General features: G+C 39.8%; 1 protein-coding gene across 2 annotated transcripts in view; it reads left to right on the top strand.

The window, feature by feature from the left end:
* Positions 1–13,541, top strand: part of ARHGAP28 (Rho GTPase activating protein 28) — a 74,015-nt gene that overhangs the window by 15,818 nt on the left and 44,656 nt on the right. The window contains exon 1 of one of the 2 annotated variants that reach the window (XM_040695645.2): positions 9,032–9,133. The exons of the other annotated variant lie outside the window; for it this stretch is intronic. The gene's annotated coding sequence lies outside the window, so the exon portion shown is untranslated. Of the gene's footprint in view, positions 1–9,031; positions 9,134–13,541 lie in introns of those variants that run through there. 2 annotated transcript variants of the gene reach the window in all.

Genomic DNA, 13,541 nt, shown 5'->3' with positions numbered 1-13,541 from the left:
CTGGAAAGGAAAAAGTAGAAAGCCAGGAGCTTGGGAAAAGGAAAGGAGAAAGGAGAGGAGAGGAGAGGAGAGGAGAGGAGAGGAGAGGAGAGGAGAGGAGAGGAGAGGAGAGGAGAGGAGAGGAGAGGAGAGGAGAGGAGAGGAGAGGAGAGGAGAGGAGAGGAGAGGAGAGGAGAGGAGAGGAGAGGAGAGGAGAGGAGAGGAGAGGAGAGGAGAGGAGAGGAGAGGGAATAGCAGCTAGAATTTCATTTTCTTCTCACTGCCTTCTGGCAGTTGGCCTTGGTGGGTGCAGGAGTCTCACTGCATTTTATGAACTGGCACACAGCTGTCTCCTTTTCTCCCTTCTCAGAATCCCTATCTCCACCCCTCCCTCCCCCCCCCCCCCAAAAAAAATCCTAAGGTATCGCAATAATCTCTGCTGCAGACACCAATGCTCTCAGTGGTAGTGGTACACTCACCACACACAGGCTTCATGCACCTGGGGAACTCACTAGATTACACAGTCAGTGTTTTCCTCCCTTCATCAGCCATTCTGTGCTCCTGATGGTCCTTTTCCAAGCACTGCTGATGAAGCCAGATCTGTGTTACAAGAAAGCATACGTTTTCCCAGTGCTTGCTTTCACTCCATGCTCAAGAAAAGGGGACATGGAGAATGGCTGGTACATTGCCCTGCTCTCTTGGTGCATGTATGGATCAGTGTATAAAAAGGGGAAAACAAGGAAGGTGAAAATAGGATAAAGAGATTAAAAAGCAAACTAAGCAGCGTATTAACACAGTGAAGCTAACAGAATGCCATCTGCTTTATGTCTGGTCCTCTTTTGGAGGTTGATCCTGCAGGGTATGTAGTGTTAAGGCTATTCCCTGTGGCACACTCCAGAGCATGCGTAAAGTGCTTCACAGGATTGTGGACAGAGTGCCAAGCACCACAGGAATCACCCCTTGCTTAGTTTTCCTGCTTTCTTAAAAATCCCTTTTCAGCTTTAAGGCCTAACTTCTGACTTTCATTTTCCTTCCATCCTATCCCCCTCTTTGTTGCTTTTTTAAGCTTAGCAGTCACCTCCAGGCAGGGTTAGGCCTCAGGTTTCCCACTGAAGAAACTCCAGGATAGGCCCCACTGAGGACAGTATTTTATATTGAACAATAGTCCTACCTGGAGTTATTCAAAACTCCTTTTACTCAGACTGTGAAAAATGACAACTTCAGCTGCAGAGGAGAAAGGAGACTGTAATAAATCCTCAGGCATTGTCAGCATATATTCCATAGGGGCAATTGGCTGTTAAATCAAACCAAAGAAAACCCTTAGAGAAGTAGGCTCTGTGATGTGCCTAACAGTACCCTGCATGAAATATTTCAGTTCCATAACTCCAACCCATCTGTTACCACAGCAAGCACTTAGTGCCCTCAGCCCCCACTTCTTTCCAGTAACACTGAATCGTTGTGAAGAATAGCTATAAGTTACTATTACTAAGCAAATTTTCAAACTGTAGAGCCAGATGTGTAACTTGCTTGAAAACTATAAGTAGACAGGGATGACAAGGCAAGCAGAGTCACTTCTTGCTGCCATGGCAAGCCTGCTGAAGTCTTTTGTTTTAGAGTTAAGTTTCCTCAATTTCCCTAGGAGCAGATCATTATGTAGTGCTTTAGAAATCAATACCTAGTGCTTTAAAAACATCATTTTCCACAGTATGGTCTCTTCCATGCTTCATACCCATCTGTGCATCTATACATGTATTCGTGCATGTGTTAGTCATCTCTCCTAGCTCTCCACATCCCTCACAACAAAATGTTACCAGCATTACAAATCTCTGGCCATCTTCAAACAGCTGCTAGATTTTCTACGCAGCCTGCCAGAAATAAAAATACAAATAAAGGAAATATTCACCTCTTCTCCCCAGTTGTAAAATTGGCCTAGGGCCTGGGAAAGACAAAGCACAGTCTTCAATCATTGATTAAATTAAAGGCGTAGGTATCCCCACATACATCCATAGCCTATAGAGCTAGCAATAATTCTCACTGGATCAGAGCACTAGCTGTATGCCTAGCAGGACCTGAGATAACAGCTTCAAAATTGCCATGTAATTGAATATGAGAAAGACACTGGCTTTATGTTGTTATGTTGTTCTTATATCCCTAAATTTCTGAGTTTATGTCATGAGAAAGAATTCCATCTCTGAAATGCTGCTGTCTTAGGGGCACAAAATGATATTTTGTGCCTGACATGGCCAGGGAACACAGTGCGTTGTACTTATGGTAAACAGCATTTTTCATTCAGAAGACTTTTTCGTTAGATCTCCAGTGCATGATAACAACAATAATAACAATATTTTCACTGCACACAGAAACAAATGCCATGAGCAGAGGTGGTGTAAGCTGTAGAAATTTTATGACTGATTCAAACAAGTCTCTATGTACCTTGGAACTGAGTCAGCACACTAGAACATCAGCCCTACCAGAACATGGCCCTAGATTTTAGACAACTTGAGATCCTCGCAATCAGCAGTATTCTTCTGTCTTAAAAGAAAGCCCAGCAGGTGCAGCCACTAGCACTTGGGTGTGTGATAGTGATTACATGGACCTTGGGCTTTCCAGCTGCATTTAAGGAAGTGTGGCAGGTGACTGCAGGCCTCTAAGTGGGCTGTGCTGTGTACTGCAATTTTAGGATGAGAGATAATGGCCTTAAGTTGTGTATGGGAGGGTTGGGTATTAGGAAAAATGTCTTCTCAGAAAGATTGGCAAGGCATTGAAACAGACTGCTCAGGGAGTTTGAGTAACTGTCCCTGGAGGTGTTCAGGAAAGAGGTAGATGTGGGACTGAGGGACATGGGTCAGTGGGTATTGTGATGATGGGTTGATGGTTGGACTATATCATTTTAGTGGTCTTTTCCAACCCTAGTGATTCTATAAATCTATGATGGGATTTGTGCCTCTGTGTATAATTAGTCTGGGCACTGCTGTTGAAACCAGGCTTTGCTGGGTGTTCCAAGTCCTGTCCCTCATGGATCAGTTAGGTCTCCAGACTGAAATCAAGTGAGGGAGATCTGTGTCTCCTTTCACTCTTAATGTCATTGAATTGTAACAATGGTAAACAATAGTAGTATGTTGAATTTTGAGAGTCTCTGTTTCATGGATTTTTTTTTACTTCATACTAATGGCGTTTAGTCTCTCCTATTTTATTTATTATGTTGAAATGGCTGTGATGGTTCTTACTGAAGAGGTTAACAATGATTCCTTCATTACATTCGCTAATTAAATGTTATTTTCTTCTGCTCTCTTTTTTGATGTATTGTACAAGGCTGGCTTCTCAAATTCTACCTGACTGCCAAGCCTAGTTTGCTTTTTTTGTCAAATACTTAATAAAACCTCAGAGTAACTCAATGCTTATGTTATACATGGTAATTAGATATGGCTTTGCCTTGTGTATGTTTCTGTTTGAAGAAATGAGCTTTGTAGATTGAACATTTGCTATTGATTGAACTTTTTCAGAGACATAATTATGTATACAAAGTAAAACTTATTTTTTTCTATTTGTGTCCAGCAGAATTTTCAGACTGTTTAGTTAAGGATTTTTTCAAAGTCCTTTTACTGGAACACATATCTTGATTTACAGTCTCCTCCAAGTAAAATGCAATCAAAGTGCAGATTAAATTAGCATTACCTAATGGGTGAAACTAGTAAGACATTTTGTTTAAATTAAATCCTCACCTCTACAAAGATGTGAACTAGCTGATAGACTGTTAGAAGCTCACAAGAAACTCATCTCAGTTCTTAAAATAATGGTAGCTGGCCAAATAGTAATTTGGCAGTTACAGTTACTTTTAAAGTCACATTAGTAAAGAACATCTGTTAACATAAAAATATCCCAGATATATTATAGTGGTTTAACTGTAGTTAGTTTAGCAGTGCTTGGTTAACATCTAAAGGTTGAGGAGAGAACAAATGTCTTATATTTGGCAATTGTAAGCTAGAACTTTTATCCATTGCTTGGCTTTGTTTGGCTTTAGACAAAGTTCCTCTGTTTCCCTTCAAACTGCAGTAATCCTTCAGCCCTTGATGTCATGAATTCTAGTTTTCCATACCCTTTATAACACTCTTTGAACCCTCAGCCCATATTGTATGTTATGAATATTCTTTTTTTGGACAAAAGATGCTGGCAATCATTTTAGACTGCAGGAACCCTACCTCTGACATTTCCCTGTGTGCCAAAGCCATGGAGCAACAGCAGAAGTGACAGAAAGACCAGTTTGGAAAGATTGTTTGGGATGAGTAAAAGTAAAGGTGAGGAAGATCAATGAAATACATGACTTTTAAGGGTCAGAACATCACTGCCCTTGAGGGGCAATTCAAACTGTACCTAGAAAAGCCTCATGATGATCAACCTCGGTTAAAGGTGGGAACGTAGACAGAAGGAGCTGACAGAAGGACAGAAGGCTGCAGAAGGAGCAAAAGCCAAAGACTTGTCCTGATGAGCAGTGGTAGCTTTGCAGACTATCAGCTTATAACCTTCTTTCCCAGTAACAATATATTGCAATCCAGATATACTATTAAGCAGTGATTTTCCTTATCTTCTTGCCATGTGACTGATATGGCTTCTTACTCATTTCCCCCTCGCTCAGTAATTTAGTGACTCTTCCACCAGACTGCTGTCCTTTCAGTCTTTCCCTTCTTGTCCTTCTTGTTCTATTTTTGACATGCAGAAATGGCACAAAGGTGCACCAGGGGAGGGTCAGACTGGGCACTGGGAAAAATGTCTTTACTGTGATGACCATCAAGTGTTGGAGCAGGCTTCCTTGAAAGGTAGTTGATGCCCCATGTTTTGGTTAGCTCTGAAGGAGTCATGCAGTTGGACTCAGTCCAACTGTTCTTCGAAGGTTGCTTCCAACGGAACTCTTCAGTTTTGAAAGAAACAATGGCTGAAGGACAGTAAGTCACTTCTCTTGGGAACTGTACTGTAAGTCCTTGGGTTTAGGACAAATAGCATCTTCTCTATGATTCAGTAATGAAAGAAGAAAGAGAAGCTTTTGTTGTAGAGTCATAACAGGAGGACATCACTAGCTGACCAAAAATTAAGGTGCAAAATCAGAGACCCACTTGAAAAAAATCCCATGTTTGTAAATTCATCACAAAAAATTACTCCCCAATCACATGGCTCCACAAACTGTTTCCAGTGTACATATGGCCCTGGCTTGTGGCCCTCGCAGCAGGCGCTGGAAAACAAGCTCAGGATCTTCCTGTTAATTTACTTGTGGAGGAGGTTTTTTCCACTGGGCAAATTCATTTGTCAAGGTGACCTTCACAGCCAACACTGAGCTTTAGTGTAGATAAAGAGTGCCATGTCAGCTAATTTCTGAAAATCAGCTCAGTGGCCAGCAGTGCAGGCACGTTGCAAAACAAAACTCTTCCTACAGGCACTGGGAGGATTTTTCTGTTCCACAGCTTTTATATATCGGCATTGCACCTTTTACAATCTTTCTTCTGTCATGCTCTGTAAACACTCTTCTCTTGCATGGCTGATTTTATGTCTAAATGGTCTTGAGGTTAAATAGTTTCTTTTGAAAAATCCCTACTCTGTAAATTAATGTCCTCCTAGTCAGAGCTAAGATCACAATTAAATCTTAATCGATCATGGTTACAGGTAGGAGATTTTACAGAACCCCTGACAAAGTCCAGACAGAAGCAGATCTTCAGAGATCTCCAAGATGTTTTAATCTTTCATGGCATCTGAGGAGCTGAGGTCAAATCTGGACTGCCAGGCCATGAATGACTATCTTCTTCCTATCTAAATTACTGCTTTAAAATACATCACTTATTAAGTCTTAGGACACTGCCATTCTTCTATCATGAAAAACAAGCCAGATTTGGGGCATGTGTATTTAATGCATCCCAGTGTTAATGTAAAATCCGGCCTGGAGAAGCGCCTATGATTTTTGATCACTAGCAGCTGGAATAGATCAATATATAGAGACCCTGGAAATAGAAGTCATGTTTCAGAGGAAACCACTACATGATTAGGATCATGCCAGTTTAATTTCTCTGGAATAATTAATCCAACAATATTTCTTCCAGTTCCTTTCTTGTATTTTTATTTTCATGCTTGCCATATGACATCAGTTAGACAAATCCTCAAAGCAATTCCCCAGCAGCAGTGACCTGTTAAAACAGAAGACTGTATTTAGAAGCAGGATCAAAAAAGAAAGGATTTTTTTTTTTTTTTTCTCAGGGAGAAAGAAGTTTGGGTTGGGTTGATCAGAATAACCTACAGAGCATTTTTTGAGCCAAGAAAAAAAGAAGCCAAAATCAGAAAAAGCTGAAACATATCATTGCAACATCTTCTAAATGAACTGTTTTGTTTCTAATTTATGTAGATTTAATTTTGAACAGAAAAGTAAAACAAAGTCAGAATCACTGAGCTCAAACTGTTTATTGTTCTTCTGAATTTCTACGTGTAAAGAAAATGGCTTTGTTTCAGATGAACTTTAGATGAAGTTTTTTTTCAATTACTCATTTGGCTGAAGCCCTGACACTTTTAATAGCAAATTGTTTTGGACTGGTTTTTACGTCCAGATGCAGCAATGAGGTTAGGCATTTGTCTCATTGTAAGGATAACCTATATATTTCTGTAGTCATAAAATGGAGTCAATAGGAAGTCTATTTTAGTTCTTAGCATTTAATTTTCAAAGAAAGAATAGGATGAAGCCACATGCATCAGAAAGTGTCAATTGGATGACATTCAGTATATTTGCTGAAATATTTCATCCTTTTGTCCCTATGTACAACAAATAGGGAATTAACACAGAGCTAATTCTTAACTGATCATGAAACAGAGTCAAATCAAAACATATATGTGGTACTTAGGGACATGATTTAGTGCACAGTATTAATGGCAGGTGGACAATTGGACTAGATGAACTTAGAGGTCTTTTCATCTTAATGAATGATTCATAGAATCTTAATGATTCTATGAATTAAGATACCAGTGCAGGCAGATCTTTGTGTAATTCAGATCCCTACCAGCTTCAGTAGAACACCTGTGTATGTGAGTTCACCACTGTTTATTTTTCATAGTACAGCTGTGATTAGGACTCACCCTTGTGCTGGTCCAGAAACAGAGAGAGAGAAAAAAATTAAATCATATTTAAATTGTTAATGGCAAGACTTTTAACTTAAAGATTTATTTAAATTGTAGTTCAGTAAAACACTGTATTTTGTAGCTATGTTAAATGCAAGGACACAGCAGAGAGATGCTCACTGTTCCCTTGCTTTCAAGTGTACAAAATGCTCAGTGAGCAGTTAACTACTTCCAGATTTTAAGAGTTCTTTGTGAGAACTTCACTGTTCTCTCCTATTATGGACAGCAAGGCAGACATCTCATCCATAGCTGAGCTGAATTGCTCTTCGGAGGTGGTTTCCTTTCCACTGGCTGCCACTGGGAGCCTGTGGTATATTGGCCTTAACCCACACATCCCAGTTCAACATCTAGTGTTAGATGAGATGACCTGGTGCTTACTGTGACACAGGAAGCATTTTAATTGCTTCTTATGCCATTAAGGAAGAGGGGATAAGAGAGAGAGGATAAGCTTACTGTGAATTGCTGCAGGTGAGCTGGTCTTGCTTCTTCTCCCCCCCGCAGCCTGTGTTTTTCTGCACCACACGGGCAGCGAGCTGCTAGGGATTTGGATTGCCTTTGCATTTACCAAATGCAACCAAATCTCACCTTAATTTCTAGGAAACCACAGGGCACTGTTACCAAGGCTTTTGTAAATCTCATCAGAGAGTAACTTTGGGAAAAGTCAATCCTCTATTTATGTTTATATATTTTTAAACTCTACGTATTTAAACTCTATTTATCTTTTTATACAATGCTTATAATTAAGTATAAAATGACTTTAATTTCCTTGTACAGTAGCAGTTTAAAGGGCGTAACTGAAGGGGCAGTGAATCACTCTTTTAAAAAGAGGGAGAAGACATCCTTGAAGGAAAGAGAGGTAGTCTTGTGAATATTCAGCCTCTGATGGAATGCCTGTGGGAGGTGATACTGTAGATGTATTTAACTGGGAGGATTGGACTAGCATCACATTTCTGTTTCACATGAAGCAACATTAGCTGCCAGGCAGCTAATAGTCCCATTTTTTCTACTGAAGACCTTTAGCTATCTATTTAGAGGAAGTGAAGAATAACAGAAATCTTATAACCATGAAGTCAGATTTCCTTTTGAGAGATCAGTTTAAGTATTTCAATGAATAAGTAAGCTTGGTGGAGGAAGTTTAGTTGGGCCATCCCAAATGCTTTCCATGTTTCTTGGGCCTCTTTTTATTGCAGTAACTGTCAGTGGTAAAAAACAATCTGCACATGTGCCCTCCCCAGCCTGCAACTTCTGTCATCCTTAAATTTCAAGAACTTACCTAACATGGCAAAACAAACAAACAAACAATTGTGGGCCAGTCTATGCAAAACCTGGTGCTTAGTTTGACAGCATTCATCTGCACCTCCCACTGAAAAAAAAAAAAAAAAAAAAAAAAAAAAAAAAAAAAAAGCAAGAAAGGCATCCCCATAAATATTTGATATCTTTAATAGCTGTACTCTGGCTCGCTTCTCTTTCTTAGCTGGCACTGTGCACTGGAGAGAGCTCCTCGTTAATTTTCATCTGGTCATTTACAATTTTGGAGCTATGTTAATGGCCACATCTTACATCCCTTTAGCAGAAAACACATAAATTGGCTCTGTCTTTTTCTGTGCCACCCCACAGGGACTCTCCTGAATTACAGCGCAGCTAGCACTGATTACTTTTTTATTTCTCCTCTTAGGAAATGGATAAAAGGCTTAAGTTCTGACACAAACAGGAAAACACACTAAGAGGATTTATCCTGAAGGCATCTACTCTTTAAATAGTGATGGAGCAGTGTCAGTCCATTTCCCACAAGGGCCAGAAGCTCCACCGCTCTTTGTTCTCACAGCTCTTGTATGACTAGAGGCAGAATATCCTATCACAGGCTGTCAGATAGCTCCCAGAATAAGCAACTTTGTGATCATAGGCTGAGAAAGAACTTACTGTCGCTAGGAGCATGAAGAAGTTGAGTTTCAGAAGGACTCTGCCCTGCTCCCTTAAGGATAGCACCAAGGATTTGTTCTGCTGCGAGGTAAGATTTGCAGAATTTACTAAATCAATAACTTAGCCTCGCAGACCCTGCTCCCTCCCTCTTGTTTTCTTAAATAAGGAGTGACAGGAGAGGGAGTAAGCTGACAGAGTTATCACTAGTGGAATTTTCCAGCTTTTCCAGTCAGGAAAGGGGGAACAAAAAAAAAAGATCCACTGCAGAAAAACAACTAGACAAAGTGCAAGTGAAAGAGACTGCAAGATAGGTATATGGATGTTGTTCTTTTTTTGGTTCAAGTTAAATTGCATGAAAATACACAAAAACCTAATAATACAGCCCTGTTTAAGGCTTTATTGACAAAGTGTTTTCTGGACTATTATACCCTGTTGTAGTACAACTTTTTCCTCACTATTTATGCTTTTTTTTTAAATGTATGTCAGTGGAATAATGTTCCAGAGGGAGAAAAACCTTTACTTCTAATCAAATGAGTCACATTCTCCTCCCCCCCCCTCCTTTTTTTTTTTTTTTTTTTTTTTTTTTTTTTGCTTTCATTTGGCTTGGCATCCAAAAATTTGCCTTTTTTAGCCTTTATCTTTTGGATGTCATACAGATGTTTGTGATATTGCCATGTATTTCAATTCAGTGTTGTGGCTGTAATTTAACTTGAACACAACTAGAGGGTTATGGAAACCTGGCTTTAAGGGAAGAAGAAACCTCTGGTATATCACTCAATGGCAGGAAAATGAGATCTGACAGTTTAAGTGATACACTCATACAGATTACATAGCTAAATGAGCTAGAGCGTTTCTACAGTCACAAATACTTTATCTAAATCCCCATTTTTCAAGTTGTGCTCAAATCTGTCTTGGTTCTGTACAACTAGTAGGCAGGGATTTGCTGGCTTTTTCTAATGGATGCTTTCCATTTGAAGGTGATTCTGTCCGGTACAGTGCAACAAGGTATGGTGGTGAGCAGCAGTTAAAACTGTTGATATAGTCATGAAAACTGGAAAAAATCAAGGGAGCTGAAAACCAGGACATGTCCTCATTGTTTTAATCAAACTGGAAGTTTATTTATGGAGCCTAAATAAATGAAAATACAGACCATCAGCCCAGCACTCGGGCAGGATTTCTCATCCCACATGTAGGAATTGCAGGGGTTTTCTCTCCTGCTGGCTGATTAATGTGGTGTTTACATCTCCACATCTCCAGAGCAAAGATAAGGAGTGTTAAAGGAATTGTATTTAGGGAACTCCTGTTCTCTTAGAGTTTGCCAACGCTGAAATGGCCAACACAATGTTTCCAGTTCCAAAGTCTCCCTGCAGTAAAATGTCATGAGCCAGGGTCATGACGGCTGACAGAAATAATACTCCTTGCCTTGGGGAAAACTTTTCAAGGATACCTTCCCCTGTTGTTTCCTCTGTAGAAGCGTCACAAGACATATACTGAGTATCAAAGGGAAGTCTCAAATGGTGTGAGATACTGCAGAGAAGCACAATATGATGATCATGATTCAATATGATGAGTACAGAATAGACTTTAGCTGACTTTGATCAGAAGAACAAGTACTTTCTTGTCACACACAAACTTTCACTGAAAGGAAATCCAAGTAGCTAGTGTCCCAGGTGATCTGAGTTACACTAGATAAGTTATTGATTTAGAATATTTAGAATAAAATAATCAAATCACCAGGTTCATTCTGAAATTTCTACTGGACAGTTAAAATTCTAGTACTAAGAGACTTTTCTTCAGCAAATAAAGTATCATTACAAGACCCAAGTGTTCACTCAGGTTGGATGATAGAGCTCACTGGCATCAGTGGCACTGCCAAAGCTACCTTCTGTGATTTTGCAACTTCTTTTTCATATTAATATAATTCTGAGGGGTCTCCCACTGCTGGTTTTTCTCCTGATTGGTCCCAATGAAGGTGATCCGGTCCATGCAATGAAGAGATAACACACTCCTAGATGTGCCTTTTCCAGGCAGGGCTTTGCAATACACTTCAAAAGTGATTCCTAATTCTTAACATTTCTGAGACATAGAAATGCAGATGTTTCTAAATAGCTAGAATTTGTCTACTGTTAATGCTGTTACAAGATAATCACCGAATTCTGATAAAGATGAACCAAACATTATCAAAATTTCTTCAAGTTTTAATTACTCTTCAGGAGAAAGCCTTTTAAAATGCATTGTTTTGGAAAACTTTTGGTGGTGAACTATAAGTGATCACAGTGATATAGCAGCCTCTTAATTTGATATATCTTTCTCCTACACAAATAGACTTTAAATAAAGTCTATTCCATTTTTATCTCAAATTAATCTTCCATTTAGCAACAAATTAATGTTGATCCCTTGGTTCATGACTTAGGAAACGTTCTTCTACATATGTTAAATGGCTTTTTCACAAAGGCTTCATCTTTGTTTAGATTACCAAAACATTTCTTCCCTTTGTTCGGATCTTTGGTGTGTACTCATATATATATGTATGTACGAAACCATATATAATAATCTTCCCCTCAGGGTATTGTGTGTGTATTTCATAAAGGAAAAAGAGATTAACAGTACATTACCATACAAACAGACTGACTTTATGGCAATCTTGCAGAAACTCATGACAAACAAAAGAATAAATAACAGCTGTTTTAATCACAGCCAAATTTAAAAGATAAGGCTTGAATTTAGGTGGTCAAAATCCCAGGAAGCTGGACAAGGTTAGTGTCTGCAGAAAAAGACAATGAGTGTAGTATGAAGTGAAGTTGAAGGAAAATTTTCGGATGTCTCAGTGACTTAAAAGCCTCAGTATCACCTTCAAAACCAAGTTTGCATTCAGGAGCATTTACCCTCCTTGTAACTGAATAGGGCTTGTGCGTTAAACTCTTCAATTGCTTCTGAAACTGAGTTAGGTGACTTCCCTCTTGGTCCCTTTTGAATGCATAACCTGTGCCTGGAGGGACAGAAAAGACACCAGACCAAGCAGTGGCTGAATGTTAGCCAAAGATACCAACTGAAACCGAAGAGCTAGAGGTATAATCATGATTATTCCTTTGTTTTATTGAAAAGCTACCTATCTAGTTTCTGGTTTTGATTAAACATGAAGATGTGTTAGCCTGTTCAAAATCTTGTGGAAGCATTTTGAATCAATTGTAACTGATGTAAATATAGCCCTTGACTGGAAATCTGCCACAGTTAGTGAGCCACAACAGTTCAGTCAAGATGCATTTTATCAAAAGCATGGATAAGTAATTCGGTGTACTCATGGGAAAGATAGTGTTACAGCTTCACAACATTCATAAGGTGCTTGTGTAGTGAAAGATCTAACGTGATCATTAAAAGATGGAGGATTGCCCTGTGAATCTTCATCCCCTATCATAGATCATGGCTCTTATCTAGGCAGAAGTGAGAAGACACATGTATTCACCATGACAAAGGGCACAGAAACAGCTTAGTTGTACCATTTGACACGAGCATGTGAGCTTTCAGACATGATTTACTGTGTTTGCATAGCAATACTAATTACTTTTTAGAGGCTATCCAGCCAAAAATATGCACAGGGTTGATAAAGCTCAGCTACAAACTTCAGCTATGCTCTGTAGGACTTAGAGATTAGCAGTTCTATTACTCACAATGTACCTGACTTTAAAATCACAAACTATCTCTTGTATCAGAACTGGTATATCTTTAAGGACTCTTTCTTCAGTGCACAAGTGCTCCCCATTCCCAGGTGTAGCAAGTCAGAAAAGGAAGGCTAGAGACCAGCATGGCTGAACTGGGACCTGCTGGTCAAACGAGCAAGAAGAAAATGCATAGCCAGTGGAAACAAAGACAGGTACCAGGGAAGAGTATAAGGAAGCTGCTAGGCTGTGTAAGAAAGATGTCAGGAAAGCCAAGGCCAAGTTTGAACTTAGCTAGGGATGCCAGAAAGAACAAGAAAGACTTTTACAGGTGCTGGGGATAATACTCCTTAATATCTTCATCAATGACATCAACAATGGGGTCAAGTGCACCCTCAGCAGGTTTGCTGATGACAGCATGCTGTAGGGTTCAGTCGACACACCAGAGGTATGGGATGCCATCCAGAGGGACCTAGACAGGCCCAGATAAACCTCATGAGGTTCAACAAATCTAAATACAAGATCTTGCACTTGGATCAAGTCAACCCCCATTACCAGTACAAGCTGTGAGATGAAAGGAAAGCACAGCCCTTCCAAAAAAGACCTGGTGGTACTGGTGAACAGGAAGCTGGACATGAGCCAGCAATGTGCCCTCGCAAAAGGCCAACCATATTCTAGACTGCATCAAAAGAAGCATGGCCATCAGGTCAAGGGAGGTGATCCTGTCCCTCTGCACTGGTGAGACCTCACCTGGAGTACTGTGTACAGATGCGGAGTCTTTGGTACAGGAGAGACATGGACTTGTTGGAGTGTGTCCAGAGAAGGGCCACAGAAATGTTC

Source organism: Gallus gallus, chromosome 2 (genome assembly GCF_016699485.2).
Source record: "Gallus gallus isolate bGalGal1 chromosome 2, bGalGal1.mat.broiler.GRCg7b, whole genome shotgun sequence".
Taxonomy (NCBI): Eukaryota; Metazoa; Chordata; class Aves; order Galliformes; family Phasianidae; genus Gallus; species Gallus gallus.
Note: the sequence above shows the minus strand (reverse complement) of the source record. Positions and strands in the feature narration are given on the sequence as shown.